General features: G+C 48.7%; 1 protein-coding gene and 1 non-coding gene across 3 annotated transcripts in view; one reads left to right on the forward strand and one right to left on the reverse strand.

Moving 5' to 3' along the window:
* SETDB2 (SET domain bifurcated histone lysine methyltransferase 2) overlaps nt 1-12,251 on the reverse strand; it is a 65,008-nt gene extending 52,757 nt beyond the window's left edge. The window contains exon 1 of one of the 2 annotated variants that reach the window (XM_010330087.3): nt 11,840-12,251. The gene's annotated coding sequence lies outside the window, so the exon portion shown is untranslated. Of the gene's footprint in view, nt 1-41; nt 766-11,839 lie in introns of those variants that run through there. The other variant, XM_010330086.3, reaches the window with a different exon arrangement.
* LOC120365805 (U6 spliceosomal RNA) lies at nt 3,599-3,704 on the forward strand. Its single transcript, XR_005580653.1, has one exon. It is a non-coding gene; the product is annotated as a U6 spliceosomal RNA (small nuclear RNA).
* Nucleotides 12,252-15,012: the final 2,761 nt, after the last annotated feature.

Genomic DNA, 15,012 nt, shown 5'->3' on the forward strand with positions numbered 1-15,012 from the left:
ACTCCCCACTGGGTCTTTTCTCAGAGACTCGGCGCGCTTACCTCTGGCACCGCAGTGGCTTCCGAACGCGCCGCCTCCCGATTGGCTGCCAGCGCTCTCGGCTTGACTCGCGCTCTCTGGCTGGGCCAATGGGGCTACTCGCAGTCGAGAGGCCGGCATCACTTGTGTGATAGCGCGACTGTTTCCTCCAGTAGGTTCGGGGCTGCCATCTTGTGTGTGGCTGGAACTGGGCTTCTTAGGGGTTGAAAACTCATAAGGCTTTTCGTAGTGTAGGGGTCCCGGGAGAACGCTGGGGTAAAGGAGAGGCCTAAGGGAGGAGACCCGGCACCATCTCACTCACGGAAAGGATGGGTTTCCTGGCCCTGAGCCTCATCCCTGGCTAGAGAGAGCGAGGCGTGGTGGTGGTGGTGATGGTGGTAATAGTAGAGATCCCAGGCTTTGGTTTCTTGGTCATTGTGGGAGCTGGGTGCTCTTTCTGGAATCTTTGTCTCGCAGAGATTCTGACCATCAACCCCTTTTGACAAAAGAGTCTAGCTGATGAACTGCCTGATAGAGAAAGGAACAAAGCTGGTAATAGAAGGGGAGTGCCTCACTGCTATCCTGAGATTCAAGAGACTTCCTCTTTCGACATTTTCGAGGGAGCGGCTGTTACACTGTTAGCTCTTCGCGGGGGGTTACTCTTTGACTAAGGCCATTCTTTGGTAAGAGTAGGCGTCAAGTTCTGCTTTTGGGCAAGATTGTTCATTAGCGGGCAGCCAAGCATTCCTGCAGCTTTTTTTTTTTTTTTTTTTTTTTTTTTAAGCTAGAAAGTGGTGGTCTTGCAGAAAACAGGGGACATGAAGGAAGAATTTGTCAAATCTTGATTTCCTTGGTGACGATATGTTGAAGATTTATAAATCTCTGGGTCTGCCATGACGTGCTTGGTCGCTTCCTGGAGCAGGAGGAGGCTTTGTTAGGGAAACCACCTTACTTTCTGAGCTCTTTTTGAGGTGGGAGGAAGGAGACAGAATTAACCTCTTTTTCGTTCCTCTTTTTTTTTTTTTTTTTTTTTTAAACTTGTAGTGGACTGCATGCATTGTCTTATTTGAGGGGAAAATGTGTTGGATCTGAAAACCAAGCTGATGAAAGGCTAATATTTTGTGGTAGATTTAGCAGTTTGATATGCATGAAAAGAAAAGTCGATATATTATTGCCTTGAGCTTAGTTTTCAGTTATTCAGGATTAACTGATGAACAACTGAATCAACAATACATGATGTAGACATCTCGCATTAGGAATACCAAAACAAAACAAACAGTAACATAATTGATGGGTTTGTTTGATTTTTGAGATGGAGTCTCGCTCTTGTGGCCCATGCTGGTTTGCAATGGCGCGATCTCAGCTGTCTGCAACCTCTGCCTCTCGGGTTCAGGCGATTCTCCTACCTCAGCCTCTGGAGTAGCTGGGACTACAGACATGGCCATGCGCTGCTAATTTTTGTATTTTTAATAGAGATGGGATTTCACCATGCTGGCCAGGCTGGTCTTGAACTCCTGACCTTGGGTTATCTGCCCCCCTTGGCTTCCCAAAGTGCTTGGATTACTGGTGTGAGCCACTGCACAGGGCCTAATTGATGTATTTAAAATTAATTTTGGGCACTGCTCCATGGCTTATGCCTGCAATCCCAGCGCTTTAGGAGGCCAAGGAAGGGAGGATTGCTTGAATCCAGGAGTTCAAGACCAGCCTGGGCAACAGTGAGACTCCTGTCTACAGAAAAACAAACAAACAAACAAAAAAACAAAAATGTGGCATGTGCCTATAGTCCCAGCTACTGGGGAGGCAGAGATGAGGATTTGAGACTGCGGGAAGCCAACCACTGCACTCAGCCTGGGTAATCGAGTGAGATCCCAACTCAAAATAAATAAATAAATATAAAATAAATGTTTAATTCCTTTTTTATTGAAGAACCTTATAAAACCTAAGTTGCAAGAATTCAGTTATCAATAAAGTAGTGTTGATTCGATAGCTAAAGTACATGTCAGTAAAAGTTATCGAGATCAAGCGAAAGATCCTGAATAAGAAACATCAGTTAACAGTAGGAGGTCACTGCTAGATAATGCTGATGCTTAGCATGTAGATACACGTGCTAAAACATTTGTATCTCATTCACCTAAATAGTGCCTGGCATACATTGGATAATATAATTGTTCAATGAGTAAGTAAAAGAATGCAGTAATTGGGCGGTATGAATATACCTTTTTATTTTATTTTTTTAGCCTAACCAAAAAATAACTGTTAAATCTGCTTTCTGGAAAACTTGACTTTCAATTTATTATTGCATCCAGTTTAAACATACAAATAATGTTAAGGATATGTTTGTAATTGTTGGTCTTTACAAATTTTTTTTTTTTTTTTTTTTTTTTTTTGAGACGGAGTCTCGCTCTTGTTACCCAGGCTGGAGTGCAATGGCGCGATCTCGGCTCACCGCAACCTCCGCCTCCTGGGTTCAGGCAATTCTCCTGCCTCAGCCTCCTGAGTAGCTGGGATTATAGGCATGCACCACCATGCCCAGCTAATTTTTTTTTTTGTATTTTTAGTAGAGACGGGGTTTCACCATGTTGACCAGGTTGGTCTCGATCTCTCGACCTCGTGATCCACCCGCCTCGGCCTCCCAAAGTGCTGGGATTACAGGCTTGAGCCACCGCGCCCGGCCTACAAAAAATTTTTAAAGGAAGAAAATTTAGATAAGGTGAGTCCTCAAGCAATAATGCTCTATTTGCCATTGTTTTCTTGAAGGCACATACAATCATTTTTTTTTTTTTTCTGGAGACAGAGTCTTGCTCTGTTGTCCAGGTTGGAGTGTGCAGTGGTGCCATCTCAGCTCACTGCAACCTCTGCCCCTCAGGTTCAAGTGATTCGTGTGCCTCAGCTTCCCAAGTAGCTGGGACCACAGGTGTATGCCACTGCACCCAGCTAATTTTTGTATTTGTATTTTTAGTGGAGATGGGGTTTCACCACGTTGGCCAGGCCGATCTCGAACTCCTGACCTCAAGTGATCCGCCTGCCTTGGCCTCCCAAAGTCAGTATAGGCATCCTCTATGTGGTTAAGATTTAAAACTTCAAATCCTTACCTTTCTCTTTTGTCCAACTGGGTAGCTTCAGTCTCCAAAATGCCTTTTCTTTTCATCTTTCTACTCTCATTGCCACTGCCTTAATTTAGCTACGATTTTTCTTTTTTTAAAAAAATTTTTAGGCTGGAGTGGTGGCTCATGCTTATAATCCCTGCAGTTTGGAGGCCAAGGCTGAGGGATTGCTTGGGCCCAGGAGATACACACCAGCTGAGGCACCATGGTAAAACCCTGTCTTTACCAAAAATATATAAAGTTAGCCAGGCATGGAGACATGTGCCTGTAGTCCCAGCTACCTGGGAGGCTGAGGTGGGAGGATCACCTGAGCCCAGGAGGTTGAGGCTGCAGTGAGCCATGATTGTGCCACTGCACACAGAGCTAGACTCTCTCAAAAAAAAAAAAAAAAAAAAAAACAAAAACAAATTAAATAAAAAACATTTTATCATTTCTAAGAGCCAAGAAATTGAATAATAATAATAATAATAATCTTAGTGCTCCCTTAGCAGCACATATACTAAAATTGGAACTATATGGAGAAGATTAGCATGGCTCCTCTGCAAATATTACATGCACATTTGCAAAGCATTCTGTATTTAAAAAACCAAACATTTTATGTGACATTGTATTATTGACAAAGCCCACACTCCTCAGTTTGGAATTTCTATTAGTTAACATACAGGTTTGGCTACTGTGATGGAGAAATTTAAAAATAATTATTACTTTAATACAGTTTTTTTCCAGTGGAAGAATATGCTCTGATCAGGTGGCTTTGCTACACACAGTTGTCAGGGGCTCATGCTCCTAGCATATTGCTCTGCCATTCTTAGGATGAAGCTCTATCTTGTGGACCAAGATGACTGCTTCACATCCCATGATAGCTAGTCTAATAATGCCCAGACCATCCCCTTGTTGAGGAATGGAAGGCTCACATTTTAAGATGACTGGGCCAGGGAGGTTCCACCTTTCTTAGCCGAAGTTGATGCCAAAGTGATAAATCAACCTCAGTGCTTCCTGCCTCCCCATACCCTGGGGATAAGGCCAGAATCAGATACCATCAGGGACCCTGCAGACAATTCTGAGAATTCTTTTAAGAAGTCAGTTCAGTGACTGACTTGGTAATCGTTTGACACCTGCAAGAAGGGTGAACTGCTTTCTAGCCCTTCTGCAGCCACCCTCTCCCCCTGCCTTTTGATGACACAGGTTCTGCATAAACTGAGGGGGAGGAGAGGGTGACATGCATTTCTTATAAAAATGCCTTAATGAGAAAAGGGCCACATGCATTTCTTATAAAAACATGTCAACGAGAAAAACAACAGCAGCAGCAGAAACAGCAACAGCAAATATTTACTGAATCTACTATGATCCACGCCCCCAAATCAAGAAAACATGAGTGCTGATGGAAAACAGGAAGGTATTTGTTCAAACTGCCTGGTCAGTGTTTTTGAAGAAAACAGAGATCTCCAGAGACCCCTTTTTTGTCCTAGGTAGCAAGCAAAGGAGGAGCTCATAAAATGTGCAGTGTTTGTTTGTGGTGTCTCCAAGCAGAGTAGTTGGCTCTTGTTACGTATCTGGTAGAATAATCCATGATTTATGCTGATAGCCTTATCATAGCTGTTACATAATGGTCATGTGTATCTGTGACTGTTTTATAACCCTGTGTGTATAACCTTCCTATTTAAATAGATTACAATGTTTAGCTGTTGTGACTTTGCTTGTTTAATCACAGCTAAGACTTTTCTGAAGTCAAATAACTTTTTCCATTATTTCAGTGAGGCGTCGGCAAAAAGTGGGGGCTTCATGGTTACATTTGCTGAAAATAGATCATGCATTTATTTGGACTCTCAAGATTGGAGCTCTGAATTCACCTAGTCCAGTGTTTATGCACCAGAGCACTATTGGCATTGCCATTGATGAGGACTGGCCTGAGCATTGCCGGAGGTTTAGCAGCCTTGGCCCACATCCACCAAATGCCATTTCAATCACCCAGAAATTCCCACAACAATAGAAGGCCCTGCCACGTGTTGGGATGGTGGGCTGCCCTTGCCTGGGCACAGCTGATGGATCCAACCACCTGTCAGCAGTTGCATCTCCTCTTTCACACTCCCCTAAAGGAACAGGTCAGCGGGGCTCTGCTCCAGCATCCCCAGCGATGAAGAAATCACCACCTCCTAAAGCCACACTGGCCTGTCCTCGTTATTAACATGTTATTTTTATGGCATAAACTACTCCCCCGTCACTCCCTCATTTCTGTCGCCAGACCTCATCTATAACACAGGCCTCTCTGTGTCTTCTCTCCCGCAGGAATGCCCTGGAGTACTTGAAAGTAGCCATTGTGTTCCTGCAGTCCTGTGACAGCCTCCCACCTCTCCTGGAAACTTACTGCTTCATTGTAGCTAGGTTTGCGTTTTACAGGGAAGCACATTTTACTTCACCTCATTTAATGTTCACACTGTGAGCTAGGGCTTAGCATTTCCACTGTAGGGATAATGCAATGGAGCCTCCGGTTAAACGACTCACCCAAGGCTACAATGCTAACTACTGGCAGAGGCAGAACATGAATCTGCTCCAAATTCAATGCCTTTCATGATTTTCCCAATATGCACTTCATTTTTTTTTCTTTTCTTTTTGAGACAGGATGTCACTCCCATTGCCCAGGCTGGAGTGCAGTGGCTGATCCTCGCTCACTGCAGCTTCAACTTCCTGGGCTCAGGTGATCCTCTCACCTCAGCCTCCCGAGTAGCCAGGTCTATAGGTGCGTGCCACCATGCCTGGTTAATTTTTGTATTTTTTCTAGAGATGGGGTTTTTGCCATGTTGCCCAGGCTGGTCTCGAACTCCTGAACTCAAGCAATGCACCCACCTCTGCCTCCCAGAGTTCTGGGAGTACAGGCGTGAACCACCGTGCCCTGCACAATATGCATTTCATGTTGTCCAGCCTCTCCCTCTGATGTCCTTTCTTTCCATTACAACTCCGTATGTCTCCCACGGCAGAAGTCATCAGTGCCCCCGGTGTTTCACCCCTCCCTTTCACACGTTTTGCCAGTTCCATTAGCAGGTGGAACTTGTTACCCCCTTGACTTTGGGTTCAATAGAATGAGGTGGAAATGTCCTCGTGCAAGTTCTGACGTGAGGCTCCAAAAGCCTGTGTGTTTCCACTTTGTGTTTCTGCCCTCACCAGACATCTGGAGCAGAGCCACCCCACCCAGCCTAGCCCAGATTAGGTGACCCCCAGCCAAACCACAGACACAGGAAACAAACATTGGTGTTATTTAAGTGACTGCATTTCAGGAGGCTGGTTATGCTGCAGTTGCTAAGCGATATATTTCTCCAGTGTTCAAAAAGCTTCCCTTACCCCACAGGGTTAACCTGTGCTAACTTTCTCAATATCCCTCCTGTTTATTCCACAAACCACTGCTGTCTTTCTGCTCCTCCTCCCGTGGGAAGGTGCTCCCCTACTCCTAGTGGCCTAACCCTGCCCTGGGCCTTAGTGTGGTATCAGCCTGCCCGGAATCTCTCCCTTTTTTTTGGCTTCATAACACTTCCCTCTTGTTGGTCTGTTCTTGTGTTTCTTATCTCTCTCCTCTCCTCTCCTCCCAGGACTCTTCCTGGGTCCTCTCGTCTCTTACTTTGCCTTCTCTCCAGGGCCCCCATCCTCTTCCAGGACCTTGAGGACCACCAAAGTGTTGACACCTGTCCCCAGCTCGTGTCTCTTCCAGGTGCAGTGTGTGTGCACGCCCCTAGATGGCTCCCCCGGGGGCCTGATTCACGGGAATGATCACCAGCACGTGGAGGAAGAACTGGTGTTGGGGGAGAGTGGCCAGGGCTCCAGCCAGAGAGGTGTTGCAGGAACCCAGGCGACAGGCGATTCGGCCCAACAGGGCATCAGGGTCATCAGAATCCCCTGTCCGGGCACCCAGGCTTCTACCTGCAGAGCTGGAGTTTGTTTGCAGACCTTGGTACAGAACTTACATTTATCCTTATTAAACCTAGCCATGGTCAGATTGAACCCAGCACTGCAGCTTGTCTTACTGCTTGTTAATTTTGTTTCATACACTAATTAGGCATCGCTCTCAGAGACTGGTGTCACGCAGGCATTTATTTGATCAATGCGTTACTTGTGTCCCATCCAAGTCATCAATAATGTGACTAGAAAGAGCCTCGCCGGGCGCGGTGGCTCAAGCCTGCAATCCCAGCACTTTGGGAGGCCGAGGCGGGTGGATCACGAGGTCAAGAGATCGAGACCATCCTGGTCAACCTGGTGAAACCCCATCTCTACTAAAAATACAAAAAATTAGCTGGGCATGGTGGTACGTGCCTGTAATCCCAGCTACTCAGGAGGCTGAGGCAGGAGAATTGCCTGAACCCAGGAGGCGGAGGTTGCGGTGAGGCGAGATCGCGCCATTGCACTCCAGCCTGGATAACAAGAGCGAAACTCCGTCGCAACAACAACAAAAAAGAAAGAGCCTCGTGGAAACACAGTAAAAACTGTTACTTATTTTGGCCACCAGAGAGCAGCGTGTCCCAGAAATTGATGCAGGTGCTGCTTGGAAATGAAACTAGGAAATGTGAACACTGTTGAATTTTATGGAGTTTGGAGTTTCCAGCGCGGGGGCACAGACGAGAGTGCAGCACCCTGGGACTACAGATGGTTGTAGCATCTGTGGGCAAGGAGAGGGAGGAGGAAGGTGTTGGCAGGGGACAGTGAGACCATGAAGGGGCTTAGGAACACTTCCGGGGAGAAATAGGGAGCCATAGAAAGACTTTAAGCAGAGACCACACAACCATATTTGCTATATGTGTGTGTGTGTGTGTGTGTGTGTATTTTTTTTTTTTTTTTTTTTTTTTTGAGACAGGATCTCTCTCTGTCACCCAGGCTGGGGAGCAGTGGCATGATCACAGCCTACTGCATCTTTGACCTTTCATACTCAAGCGATCCTCCTGCCTCAGATTTCTGAGTAGCTGGGAACACAGGCATGCACCAACACACCTGGCTAATTTTTTATTTTTATTTTTGTGGAGACAGTTTCCAGGCTGGTTTCAAACTCCTGGGCTCAAGCAATCTTCCCACCTTAGCCTCCTAAAATCCTGGAATTACAGGCAGGAGCCACTGCTCCCAGCCCCTATTTGCATCTTAAAGCAGTCACTCCAGCCTTAGTGTGGAATGGAGAGGAAGAAGGGAATTGGATGGCTGCTGGTTGGTTCAAAATGAGAAATGATAAAGGTCTAAGGTGACATCTGAAGGGAATAAGGGAGGGGACAGAGGAATGTAAGTGAGCTGAGCAGAAAGAGGGCAGAGTGACAGGACAGAATGGCAGGCGCCATGGGCAGGAGGGGAGAGGGAGGGAAGCGAGGGTCACCTGCCCTTGGCCCAGATGTGATGGGGCCCAGGGGGTGAGGAGAGAAAGAGGCAAGTGAAACTGTGCTTTATAAAGAATGAGTCACATATTCACTCACGAGAGAGCATTTACTATGTCGCAGACACTGGGCCAGACCCTGGTGAGACATTCATAAGGGAAACAGACATTGCCCCCGCCCCAGGGGTTTGCACCCTACTGGAGAGGCAGCTGGTATTTTGGGTGAGAGGATTCTGTGTTGGGCCTGGGAAACCCAGAGGTGGGTATTTAAGCTGAGAGAGCAAGGATGAGAACAAGAAGCAGCCAGTGAAGAAAGCAGGGAAGACTATTCTCAGCGGAAGGAACGGTGTGGGGAAGGCCCTTAGGGAGGAATGGAAAAGCAGCCAGACTGGCTGGACTTGCTGTGGGAGGAAGGTACAGCTGGATCCTGTGGGTCCTGTGTGCTTTAAGGACAGTGGCCAGGACTTTGGGTTTGATTCCGAGCAGCAAGGGAAGCCACTGGAGGATTTGAGGGCAGGAGAGAACCATGACCAGATGTGACCTATGAAAAAATCACTTTGGACGATTGCAGAGATGGGGTGCAGTCCAGGTGGGGGCCGTGCTGATGCAGAGACCTGCTCAGATGTGATGTAAGTCTTAGAAGCAGAAATGCCGATGGATTGAGAGGTGAGAAGCAGAGAGGACTCATGTGCCTTCCTGGGTTTCTGGCACGTACAACTGGGGGGGATTTCAGAACCTAGAGCCACAGGCAGGTGCACACAAACCACAGACCTGAAGGCTTGGAGGAAGATAGGGAGATGAAGAGGAAATGCGCAGGAGACTGAGCCCCAGGCACAATGGTGCTCGGCTGTGAGGCGGAGGAGGCTGAGCCGAGAGGGCACAGCGGTGTGAGGTTGCCTGGGCGGCAGAAGAGGAGAGGGCCTGGAGAAGAGGCCACCAGCTCTGCCACCTGCTGCTGAGGGATCAGTTGAGCACAGGAAATTGCCACTGGATCTGGTGACTCTGAGGCCTTGGAGAGCCCTGGGAAGAGCATCTTCCAGGGAGGTGGGGAAGCCAGAGATGGGTGGGTTGTGGGATGCATCACAGGTGAGGAGGCACAGCCCACTCATGGAGAAATTGGAGAAGTTTCACCCTGAAGGAGTGCAGAGAGACGGAACAGGGGCTGGAGGGGGCAGCTAAGAGATAAAAGGTGTTTTTTTGATGGGTGACACGTTTTGTGCGGGAACTACCTGAAAACTTGGGAGGACATTAGAAGAGCCAAGACCCAAGAGGAGAATTGAAGGTGCAAGGGAAACAGTCACACCTGCCCTGTTCTGGTCCTCTCATCTGGGTGCCCATTCCCTGGCATCCTAGCCTGTTCGCGTGCTACACCTGGATTCTGATGGGCACAGCACATTGACAACTGAACAAAGCCACTCAGCTTGGAAACGGTCCCTGGTCAAGGTGAAGGGCACGGCTGGTGCTGCCAGATGCTGCCAGGCAGCTGCAGGCACGCCCTCTTCCTTCCTCCCACACCCTCAGCACAGAGCCTCATTCATCCAGGCCAGCAGGTCGCGGCCATGAGAATGTCATGCTTAGTTCCCCGGGGAAAAGGGCAGAGGCTTTTCCCCCCAGCTGAGGGAACCAGTCTGCAGTTAGGGCCTTGCCCCTTTCCCCCAAGAGTCCTGCGATTATATAAGCAACGTCTGTCACTGATGCTGGGGTCCTGGCCAAGACCTCCCAGTGTGGGGCTGGGGTGACACAGTGAGGCCCTGGCCTGGAGTTCAACCACCCTTTGTCCTAATGGCACTTTATAAAAACACTGTCAGCCTGGTTTTTGGGATAACAGGGTTACAAGCCTCTGAATGACTAGCTCTGGCCCTCAGAGCTGGATCAAATGCAGACTTTGGGACGATATTAAGTGCACCCAGGCTGGGTGGAGACCTAGACAAAGCATGAGCACTGCCACAGAGGAAGGACATGGAGCCTGTGGAGTCCCCCTGCTGCCCAGCCGCCCCCACACCCCAGATTGAGGTGGGATGTAGGTCAGATAAGGTTAAGATACAAATGGAGGAGGTGAAAGGGTGGGTGGGTCCCAAGATTTGAATCACAGCAAGGAATGGATCACTTCCTCTTCACTCAGACCCCAGCTGCTCCCTAAATCTCAGCAACCCCCAGCTGTCTAAATCTCAGTGACCCCCAAATGGGTTCCTCTGGCCCACATCTTTCTTGAGCTCCAGACTCATTTGTCCAATGGCTGCCTGGACATCACCACACCGTGTCTCCAGGCACAGGATATGAGTGTGCCTCTGTCCCTCATCTCGGGCTATCTTGGCTAAGCATGTCACCTTCTACTCAGGTCACCCACACCACAGGCCTGTGTCCTCCAGAAATGGTGCAGCTGTGCCTGATCAATAGTAAGTGAGTCCTAAGTATCTCCCAAGTTCTATGGCTGCTGCCTCTGGGTTCTGGGTTTGAATCCTACAGCACCATCTGCTCGCTGTATAATTGGGTGAGCAACCCTCTCAGTCTGTTTCCACACCTGTAATATTGGGATTGTGAAAGATGTCAGAATCAGAATGGAGTCACTTTTGTTAAAAACAAATCCTGACAAATAGAGACAAGGGAAGGCCATGAAGAGAAAGATTCTTGTGCATAAATGCCTGATGACAAAAACTACCACGGAAGACTATGAAAACCAGAACCTTGCACAAAAGATGCTTCTAGAAGGACACCTGCCCAGTACCTGCCTGTCCAGCCTTGGACTGGCATCCCTCTTGCAATAGACCCTTATAGCCAAGGATGGTTATTTCAAAGCAAGATGTCATCCTCACTTTCCCTTTAAAAACCTTTGTCTTCCTTCACCACCCTGAAGGCACACGTGCTTTTTACTATGGCAGGCACACTCCAGTTGCAGTGCCCTACTCCTGAATAAACACTTTCTCTGAGAGCCTCTCTCTGGTCGTTATTTTGGTTACCAGGATCATCACAGTAAGTGCCTCAAAGGTGGTTCTGAGGACTGATGTCAATACTCTAACGCATCTAGAGAGGGACTGACTGACGGCAGCATTGAGTCCGGCCTTGCTGCTCCCCGCAGGCGCTCATCAACCCACCCTCCCTCGACGTTCCCCCTCCAGAGCTTTCCCGCCCAGACACGCAGGCGTTCACGGCACTTCCTGAACAAACGCCAGCGCCTTGATGATGGCATCAGACCCTTAGCTGGGCATTCAAGGCTCCCTTCCGCCCCCCTCACATCCCCGCATGCCGTGGAGACGCGCGCCCACGCCTCGTCATTTTGCAGCCGCGCTTCGTGGCCCCGCCCTCCCTGCTGTGGGAATCTCTCGCTCTGGTGACTGGGCTAACGTGGGCGCACCCCATCTGAGCCCGGCACGTCACCTACTTTGCCTCGTTGGTTCCCACGACGATCCCGGGGGTCTGGTCCTATTTTTGGCTGTTTCCCGGAAGTTCGGTGATTCTCAAGATGGAGCAGCTAGCCGTGGAGCCAGGATTTCAGTCCGGGTGCGGCCGTGCCCAAAGTCCATATGGTTCCAGTTACTCCACGCAAACCTCTCATGAGTAGATGACATTTCAAAGGAAAAAGGGGTCTGAGGTCTCCGAGATGGGAAAGGATGGGAGGAGGGTGTATGTCAGCGTCCGCCCAGGGCAGAACACGTGGGGGCATCTGCATGTGTCTGTTTCACTAAGCATGAAGGAGTTTCCACAATTCGCTTTCCGGCAGGTGAGGTGATTAACTAGGGCTGGTCCCAAGAGCAAGTAGTGTCAGCTGTGAGGGGAGGTGAACTGGGGCGGAGCCGGTGTGGTCACAGCTGGCTGGCATTGTCAGAGACCTCTGGCTCCCCTTGCTGTCAGGGGTCCCCATTCCCTGCACCTCCTTCTTCAGTTTTGCCACTGTGGGCCCAGCCCGGGGGCTCTGCACTGAAGGGTGCCGCCTGTAGGTCCCCCACGTCCTGGGGGTCGGCAGTGGGGTCTGCTCTTCCTCCCGGGCTCCTCACCTCCCATCTATCCTCCCTTCTCTGCTGACTCAGCCCAAGGACAGCTGCAGGGACCGACTTACAAAGGCCTCTGACCCCACAGCTCCCATGGTCACATGAGGCCTACAGTCATCCTGGTGTGTCACTCCGTGTCCTGTCTCAGGATCCATCCCTAACCAGCAAGGAGGTTAGGTTCAACAGATGTTAAATGAATGAATAAATGAGTACTTGAACAAATATTTTGGCTGTTTTATAGCGTCAAGTATCAGACCTAAAACTGAAAGTGATCCTATTTTTCCAACCTTCCCTAAAGGATAAATAATTAACTTATATTGCAACATGTTCTCCCAGAGGGGCCCCATGATCACAGCATTTTAAGGTAATACAGATGGCTCTCAATGGAGTGATTAAATTACATCTACATTACATTAGTCGGTGATAAAGGTGTTGTGACTTTGTGTGTTTTGATGATGACTTTATTTTAGGGTATTGTAACTATATATTCTCCTCCCTGAGGACGAAGTGGGGAGGAAAGGCGGGGATGCTGGCAGGTATTGGATGTGCATCGACCATGAACTTCAGCCTCTGTGGCCCACGGGTGCTGGGCCACTGGGAAACGGTTGAATAGTTGGCTGAGTGGCAATTGCTCCTGTCAGGAAATCTAAGCTAATATTATGTCCAACTGAAAAAGGAAGCCAAGAAAACAAAAGCAGATGCAGAATGTCAATCTGAAAAAAAAAATGGTTTTATATTTTATTATTTAATGTTATTTTGTACAGATGAAGTCTCACTATGTTGCCTAGGCTTGTCTTGGACTCCTGGGCTCAGGCAATCCCAACCTGCCATACCTGTGCCCCCATCCCCTGCCTCCACCTCCCAAAGTGCCCTGGGATTAGAGGCATGAGCCACTGCCCCCTGCTGCAATCTGAAATTAATGCCTATGTCAAGTTGAGGGACTGCTCAAAATATTGGAGAAGTCCAAGACTGAATGCCCCTACGCTACACAGAGGTCTAATGAGATCTTCCAAACATCAACCAACCGAGTGAAGTTACTCCCTCGAATGAATCTAACTTTCAAAATCTTTACACCAAGTTATCCTTTAGCACTGGCATCCAGGATTCCTTTTCCTGTGGGGGCCATGAGGAGATGAATTTATCTGTCCTGGGGCGGAGAGCTGAAGAACAGGCAGAGGGGCCTGGATTTGCAGCCTGGTTTCCAAAGACGTGGACCTTGGGTCATCCCTGGCTCTAAGTCCTGGCTCTGTGGCCAGCTGTCTGATCTGGAGGGCATTACTCACCCTCTCTGTGGTCCAAGTTTCCCTCCGTCAGGTGGAGGCTTGAGTGAGATGTCTGTATGGGCTTAGTGCAGACCAGGCCAAACACTCGGCTTTGCTCTGCTTTCATTATGGCAGCTACATAACAGCAGTCCCCATGCTTCAAAAATGAAATCACACCTTGTTCACATCCATCTTCAGTCTTTTCAGTCTTTTTAGGTAGACTGAGTCTAGCCTTTCAGGGTCTCCCAAGAGTATATATCTCAGACCTTTATCCAACTATAAGCCCCTAATCAAATATCCAAAACCTTCCTGAAAGAACACCCACTTGGAGATGGTTCTTGTTCGTGCCACATGTATATTCTTTTGGATAAAATGGTAAACAAGTAAAAGAAATAAAATCTTAATCTCCTCTAATATAACAGACCAGCAAGATTTGTAAATCTATTTTGAAACAACTATCTTTTCACATTAAAAATGATTCCAGGAATGTGTGTTTCATTTTCCTTCACATTATTACAATCACTTTCAAGTCTTGGGTAATTTCTAGACTGTGCTGTGGCTCCAGCAGCTGTGTCTCACGGGAAATGCAGACACGCCAGTCTGGCTGGTGAAGGGGGATGTGGAAAGCTCACAGCCCCTCCTTGGACAGCCACATTGCTCCCCCAGAGCCATCAAAGTAGGCCCACCCATGAGGCTGAGGGTCTGGGACATTTCCAAGGGGAGGGTGCTCCTGAGCATTTTCTCCAGGAGCAACCCTAACTTCTGGGCAGACGCCTGGCTCCAGCCAAAAGCCTCGTCCAAGAACATCATGATCTCAGTCCCTGCTGGCCTCACGCTAGGACCCTCCCAGCTGGGGAGCCTCCTAGGCAGCAGTGGGGGAGAGTTCCACATGGTGTCTGACGCCCTGGGCTGTCCCTGGTTCACAGCCTTGATAATAAAGGTGAGAGAGAGAACAGGAATTTGGCCTCGGGCCACTGTGGGTTTGTATCTAGGGTATCCTACACTAAATCTGGGATTGTTCAACCACTCAGAACTTCAATGTCCTCAATTATAAAACAGGAAAGATTCCTGGGTATGGGAAGCGTCAACAGTGGGATGTGTAGATTTCATGATCGGTAGGTGCTGCCTGGTCAGTGGTGGTTAGTGTCGCTTGGACGATGGGACGGGAGCAGGGTCACTGGTTGGTGGGGCATACAGGAAGGTATGCTGGGGCCCTGGGGCAGCAGAAAGCTTTCCCTGCTTGTAATGGTGCCAAGAACAAACACAGCCACACAACATGCAATGGAATGAAACCAACCAAGGAG

This window comes from Saimiri boliviensis, chromosome 16 (genome assembly GCF_048565385.1).
Source record: "Saimiri boliviensis isolate mSaiBol1 chromosome 16, mSaiBol1.pri, whole genome shotgun sequence".
Lineage (NCBI taxonomy): Eukaryota > Metazoa > Chordata > Mammalia > Primates > Cebidae > Saimiri > Saimiri boliviensis.